The 7,291-nt window shown below is 56.1% G+C and overlaps 1 protein-coding gene across 5 annotated transcripts in view; it reads left to right on the top strand.

Annotated features, from left to right (window-relative positions):
* The first annotated feature begins 260 nt into the window (after window positions 1-260).
* TSPAN18 (tetraspanin 18) overlaps window positions 261-7,291 on the top strand; it is a 163,305-nt gene continuing 156,274 nt past the window's right edge. For 4 of the 5 annotated variants that reach the window (XM_045194128.2, XM_045194122.2, XM_045194127.2 and 1 more), the window contains exon 1: window positions 261-530. The gene's annotated coding sequence lies outside the window, so the exon portion shown is untranslated. Of the gene's footprint in view, window positions 531-2,526; window positions 2,593-7,291 lie in introns of all 5 variants that reach the window. The other variant, XM_045194123.2, reaches the window with a different exon arrangement.

Here is a 7,291-nt window from a genome sequence, read left to right as displayed (position 1 = left end):
GGCCCCAATTCGCCCCAGAGCAAGGGCTGGATGCTGGACTGAAGGCGGAGACCAAGGCAGGGAGGAGGCGAGGGGCAGCCAGCGGGAGCAGACGTGCCTTGCAGGCGGCCGCCAAGGCAGGAGCGGCGGCGGCGACTGGAGACTGAAGGGGAGGAGGTTTGGGGAGGGGAGGGAGCAAGGGAGAGAGGGAGGGACGGAGCGGTGCTTGGGAGGTGGGGCCGGCGGGCGGGCTGGCGGACCGCTGCAGCTGCCGCCGGCATCTCCGGGGCTCCAGGCTACGGGGCGGACGCAACGTGGAGCGATCCACAGCGGAGCCGCGCGAGGCCGCCCGAGCCCCGGCCTCGAGCCCCGAGCTCCTAGCCCCGAGCCCCGAGCGAGCGCAGCCGCCGTCTCGCGCCAGCGGGTCCCCGAACACGCCGCCGCCAGGAAGGCAGCAGGCGCCCAGCAAGTTGCGAGGACGCCGATCTGCCCGGGGAAAGTTTCCCCCGCGGCTGGGAGTTGGCTTGAGGTCCGGCCGCTGCAGCTGAAAGGTAGGGGGTTCCGCACCTTCTTTTCACTCAGTGCGTCCCGCTGCTGCGCCAGGGGACTTGGAGACTCCACGCGCGCTCCCCCCGGGAAACTGTTGGGCTCGGTGGGTGGGGTGGGGGTGGAATTAAGGGGATCCCAAGACGGTCCCCGGGGAAGCTCTGGAACCAAGTTTTACTTAAACTGGCATGGGGAGGGGGCAGGGAAGACGTGCTCGCCTCTAATCCTGCTCCGAATCCGCCGACGGCTGGGGCTTCCCCGCCGACAGGTGCAGAGCCGATCGGCTCTGAGAGCTCTGGGTGGGTGAGTGAGGGGCGCCAGGAGAATGGCGGAGGGTGGCAGATGTGGTTACAAGGTTTGGGGTCTCGACGAGGGCTGCGCATAGAGGGAGGGTGTGCGCGCCCCGCCACTTTGTAAGAGAGCAGGTGGGGACTAGGGATTAGGAGCGAAAATCGGGGCTGGGCAGATTTCTGGGCCCAGCAGGGGCACTGAGTGCTTGCTGTCTTCGGGGTTCCTGGCAGCGGGGCGGGGCGGGGCTCCACCCTTTTCTTCGGGGACCCCTTGATCCCCCACACGGTGTGTGCGGTTTGGGAAAGCAGAGATTCCATGGAGTGCTCGGTGGATCCGAACGAAGCTCGGTTATGAGCAGATTAGGGGGTGTAGTGGGAGTCCGCTTGGAGGGCTGGCGGGCTCGGGTGGGTTCACGCCGGCTTTGGGACCCGGCTGGATGGAGGCGAGTTAGCTCCCGCCAGGGGGCGCCCTTCCCTGGCCCTTTCACCCAAAGGAAGGCCAGTCCTGGTTCCTTCTAGACAAATGTACCGGCAACCAGGACAGACAACCACAGACCCTCTCAGCACACGCGGGGCCCCGCCCTGAGGAGCACCCCGCCGCACAGGCGGGCTCGGGGAGAGGGTCGAGTGTGAGGCTGGGGTGCCTCAGTTGTAACTGCCCCGTGTGCTGGGGAGCTTGGCTGTGAGGGGGTGGTTTTTCCTGGGGAAGGGGGTGGTTGGCAGGGTGTCTTGGTGAAGAAAAAGTCACCGCCATAAAAATAAAAACGAGAGAAACTGTACACTAAGAGCAAACTCGTTTGGAGAAAATGAATGGGAGAATTAACTTTTTGAGGTTTCTTTGGAGCGAGAAACCCAAACCTCTGAATGCACCCTCTCTGCAGAAGTTGTACCTTTGTTCCCTGGGTCTGGCCAGCTGCCCACCTGCTTGCAGGTGGGCGAGGGTCCTCTGGCATACCACATTCCCTCCTATCCACATTCCCCTGGGGAAAATCAAGGGGGAGGCACAGGGTGGGGGGTGATGGGGGGCCCTTAACAACTTGAGCATCCGAGGCTCAAGTGATAATTTTCTCAGCAGTCAGCAAGAGCGCCCCTGACCCCCATCTGTGGTCTACAGGCCACGTTCACCCAGTCATTTCGCAGTCATTGGTGCAAACCTGTTCCGAGTGCCCTTGTCTGATCTCGGGGCCCCTGTGTGTCGTCTGTGTGTGCTGCTGAGGCCTTGGGAGGCAAGGCGACTGCTGGCATCTGGGAAGTGTCTATTTTGTCATGTGTGGTGCTGTTCGACATTGAAGGGACACCCAAGGGATTGTTGCCTCATCTTTCCAATTCCCCCCGTCTTCCCTCACCCCAAGTTAGTACAAGTGAGCCAGTTAAAGATGGTGGGAGTTTTCATCTTTCTCTTGGCTAGGAACTGTTGGGCAGTGCCCCTCCCGCGTTCCCTGAGTCCCCCGCAAAGGTGGTGGGAGTGGGGCAGGACCTGACAGAGAGGTGAGGTTCTTGCTTTCCGAGTAACCCGCCCCATGCTTTTGTTGGATGCTAGCAACATGCTGTAGGGCAGGCTGGCCATCAAGACAGATCAGCACGATTTTTATTTTGAGTAGAAGACGGGGAGAAGCGGAGAGACAGAGGAAAGGGTGGAGGAGCCGCTGTCTCTGGATGCATCCGTGGGGCTGGAAAACAAAAGGGTTTTCCTGTTTTGTTTTGTTTTTAGTGACTCTTATTTCTCTGAGGAGGGAAGCCTGCCTGGAACAGCCAGCCCTGCCCTTGGAACCTAGATGTTAGTACAGGGCCCAAAGGGCTGGCAGCTCCTGTGTCCCACCCACTCTCTCTGCACTGCCCCCCTACCCCCGTGCCCTGAAGAGGAAAGGGACTGAGCCCCTGGGACTGCTGACACCCCTGTTTGGACTTAGCATTATCACGTGTAGACGGTCTCACACTGCTCCTGGGCAAACTCCGAGAACTCGGGTTCAGCAAAATTTCAAGACTTGGTCCCTCTGTGTCCTTGTTGCCCTATCCCCAAATACATTCAAATGCTTGACCCTTGGCAGTATCGTTACGCAACCTGTGGTTGAAATGGAAGTGCCTCATTGGACGTTCCAAGGCACTTTCTAGGGGCAGAAGTTCATCAAGAGTTGGAGTTAGGACACCTTGGATTGATCCAAAAAGTGCCCCTCCCCCAATAAAAAAATTCCATATGAGCCTTGGAATAGCTCCGTGAGTGACTGAATGAGGTTTTAGTGGTCTGAGGGGTGGGTTGGAGGACAGGGTGCTGGGCAGGGACAGGCGTGCCAGGGGTATCAGAGCAGGGGCTTGTGGCAGGGATTTGTGGGAGGGGTCAGGAGGGGAGGAAGCCGGCATATTCGGAAGCCACCTCTTCTGGATCATCAGTGTGGCCTTGGATAAGTCACTTCCCCACTCATTCTTACACCTGCTTTCCCAGCCTGTGAAATGAGGGTGCTGGCCCAGGAGATCTGAGAGGCTTTGCAACTTAAAAGTCAGACAAGTCCAACCTTTTAGAGTGCTGGGCAGCCCGGCTCTGCCTTTGGTCCGGTGGAGGGCACCTCTCTGGTCTGCCCCACCACACACAGCGAAGTGAATGAGGCTCCTGGCCTCCATCAGGTTTCGGTAGAGGGGGTGCGGGTGGCTGCTGGGAGCCCCATATCTGAGGGCTCATACGCTGCTTTCCTCCTGATGGCTGTCAGGCACTCACTCTCTCCCCTCCCCTGGGAGGAGCAACTATTGGTGGCTGGCCTGTCCCTTTTAGGGAACCCTCTTTCCAGAGAGTTGTTCTTCTGGTCCATTTCATCAGCCGTTGGGAAGAAAATCAGGAACATTTGTTCACGCTCAGCTGGGACACAGCAAAGGGAGGGGCCTTGGAAACCAGCACTTTGGCAACCCCCTCATCCCCCCCAGGAGCAGATGATGGATTGAACGGGCATTTCTGCAACCTGATGCCATTGAGCAAACCTGCCAGCTTGGGCTCCTCCTGCCACACAGCCTGGCACCTTGGACCCGCCTCAGCGCTCCAATCAAGGGAGGGGGAGCTGATCATGAAAACTCTTATTAAAATGAGAGAGAGTGTGAGATGATGAGCCCTGAGTTTTGGCAACTGGCAAAGCAGCTCTTTCATCTTCTCACTTCTCTTAAGGTCCAACCCTGACCCCTTGTCCGCACCCCAGACGGCTGCTCTAATTAGTGACTTGAACAACTTGGAGATGAGTAGAAGCATGTTCGCTGGTGCTTGTGTGTGTGAGCGCTAAGAGGCAACAGGATGGGGTGGAAAGGCCTCGGCTCCAGGAGTCAGGAGGACCTGGGCTCTGGCCCCAATTCTGTTACAGATGGAGCTGTGTGACCTCGCGTGAGTCACTGCCCCTCCCTGAGCTTCAGTTTCCCTACTTCCGTAGAGGCAGCCTCGCGTGGGGGTCAGGCTGCCTGAGTTTGAATGTGGGCTTTCTCCTAGTTATTAGCACGGCAGCCCCAGGCTCTTCCATCTCTGGTGCCTCAGTTTCCTGGTAAAATGGGATCAATAATACCCCAACAGGTGGTAGTGAGTCGTCAGTGAGATGAACCATATAGAGCACTTAGCGCAGGGTCTGGCACGTGGTAAGTGCTCAGTTGATACCCATTGTCACTGTCATTGTCATCATTATTATTGTTACCGTGAAATGAGGGATCAACTTTGATCCTTCCCAGCTCTGAGCTCCTGGGGCATGGTGTGCGTGTGTATCTGCCATGGGGATGGAAGGCAGGGCTACATAAAATAAATTGCTTTTTTGTTTGTTTCCTTTCTTTCTGCTCCCGCTTCACCGAGGACTTCTGAGTTAAAATCTTGTGAGTATTCTCACGATAGCCTTATCCTCATGGCAGGAAGCCCAGTTTGACGTCACTGAAAATATCCCGGTTTCTGGCACTTGGGGGATGATATTTCATCAGCTCGTATTTGCCCATCCTTTCTCCTCCACCCTTTGTTTCCCGTCCTGAACCAGAGTACGAAGACCATATGTGCAGATAATGAGTTTAAGCTGATACACAGCCCCCAGATTCACCCAAAATAAAAGGCCGTCCTCCTGGAAGACACTTTGGACTTTGAAACATCCTGGCTCCTCTGCTATGTTGCATTATGTCTGGTCGGCCCTGCTTCTCTCTGTGTTCTGCCCCGGGTCTGTCGCAGGGACGTGGGCCGGGCCAGGTCTGCAGTCTGAGATTCCGGCCCCTGTGTCCTGGCTGGGACAGCCTCCCCTGGCTGCCCCTTGGCCTGGTTCCCCTCCAGCGGGGCTGGTTGAGCCACCTCAGTGATGGTCTTCATGGTGACAGACACTTTGAGGGTGCACGCTGTCGGCCGGCAGCTAGATAGTGCTGTCTCTCACCTGCACACTCCAGGCTGGCACAGAGACGGTCCCCACTCTACAGATCAGAAAGTGCAGCTCAGAAAACGCAAGAGAGTAAGTAGTGAGGCTGGGACGTGCTCCTAGGCTGATCTGATTCCCCATCCCGTGCTCTGAACTTCCACGTAATCTTTCCTCTTGTATCAAAACCTCCTGTGAGCCCCAAAGCCCCAGGGAAGATATCCCTAAGATTCAGTCAGGCCCCCTTCTTCCTGCCTTTGATCATCTTCCAGGCTCAGAATGCTTACAAAATTCCCTTTTTTCATCCTGCATTGATTGTTGAGCCATCCTGGGGACAGTGAGGGGTGGGAGGATTTTGTTTTGTGTGTGTGTGTGTGTGTGTGTGTGTGTGTGTGTTTTGGGGGCAAGACTGCTTCTAGGACGGGAATGATCTTATTAAGCAACAAGAGGTGGTAATTTAACGAGGGCGTGTGTTGGAGCCACAGATCTGCACTTGAATCTTATTTCTGCCACTTTCTGGCCACATGGCTTTGGTTTCCTCATCTGTGAAAATCAGAACATCACCAACGATGGTACTGTGAGGCTAAGTAACACTAGCTGCCACGGCACATGACCCCAGACTCTCTGCGGCTTGGCACTGCGGGTTTACTTCTCGCTCCCATGATTCCTGTGACGTGGATCTCTGCTCCACGTGGTCACTCAGGGATCCAGGCTGGTGGCCACTCCACCGTCTTTGGAGCTGCACCTCTGGATTACGCGGCATCCACAGTTACTGCAGAAGGGGAAGAGACACACGGCAAAGGCACACTTAGCATGCAGCTGCTTCAGCCAGGAGGTGACACACCCCACTCCAGCTCCAGCACATCGGTCGGAACTGTCACTGGGCCCCCAACCAGCTGCCGGCGAGGCTGAGAATGCAGTGGATGCTGGCCGAGCACTCGGTCCCTGCACCTACATTTCCTGAATAGAGGATTAATCGAGATGACACGTTTAAGTCTTCTGGCGTAGACCTGGTACACAGTCTTTAAAACATGGGAGCTTCCGCCCTGACCAGTGTGGCACAGGTGGTTGGGTGTTGTCCTGCAAAGTGAAAGGTCCCTGGTTTGATTCGGGTCAGGGCACATCATGCCTGGGTTGCAGGTACGAGAAGCAGCTGATGAATGTTTTTCTCACATCTATGTTTCTCTCCCTCTCCTCCCGCCCTTCCCCCTCTCTCTAAAAATAAATAAATAAATAAAAACATGGAAGCCTCCTTTCCCTAATAATCCCTGAGGTACCTTGCTCTTTATAGACACAGACTGCTCCATGGCAATGATCTTCGTGTACGTGGGCAGATGGTATAGGACCCATAGTACGCGGGAGGGAGGGTGTGCTCAGAGAGGTCAAGGGACCGGCAAGTGAATGAATACACAGCAGAGGCACTAAGCTGTGCCCTTGACCTTCAGCTCATGGCTCCTGTGGCTTTCTTTGGCTTAGTGAAATTTACTGCTCAGAGAACTTCTTCCAGAACTCTCTATAACCTTCTTTTGTCTTCTCCTGTCTCCTGTCTTCGCCTCCCCTGCCAGAATGGTGTAGAGCTTCTGTATTGATCTCATGCGTGAGCATGGGGCAGGGGAGACAGGGCTGGGGAGGCGAGGCTGCAGGGGCTATCTGGAAGCTGGGGAGAGGCGCGTGTCCTGAGGTGAGAGGAACCGTAGTTTTAGACACTCGTAGTGACAGCCACAGGAATTTGGGCCCCACACGCACTGCTTCGGGAACTGCTGTGCATTCAAGCTTTGGGGTCTCCCCCAAATGACACACAGGGTTACCTGTGTACCTGTCCCACCTGTGCAGCCCCGTGCTGGCCCTTGTGGGGTTGGGCTGGGAGGGAGAGGGGGCCTGATGAGGCTCTCCAGCCTTGTTTTTCTGCAGGCAGTAAGATGGCCAGACCTAGGTTCGAATCCTGACTCTTCTACTTAGCTCTTATTTGTCTCTCTGAGCCTCAGTGTTCTCCTCTGCAAAATGGGAAGAATATGGGAAAGCTGTAAAGCTAATCAAGTGCCTGGCACATAGTAGGTGTCAGCATGTTTGCATATCTTTCCTCTCCCTCTTGAGTAAGAAAGAAGACATGCTTTTGGCAAGGGCCCAGTG

This window comes from Desmodus rotundus, chromosome 5 (assembly GCF_022682495.2).
Source record: "Desmodus rotundus isolate HL8 chromosome 5, HLdesRot8A.1, whole genome shotgun sequence".
In the NCBI taxonomy this organism is placed as follows: domain Eukaryota; kingdom Metazoa; phylum Chordata; class Mammalia; order Chiroptera; family Phyllostomidae; genus Desmodus; species Desmodus rotundus.
The sequence above is the reverse complement of the archived record's forward strand: the minus strand, read 5'-3'. Positions and strand labels throughout refer to the sequence as shown.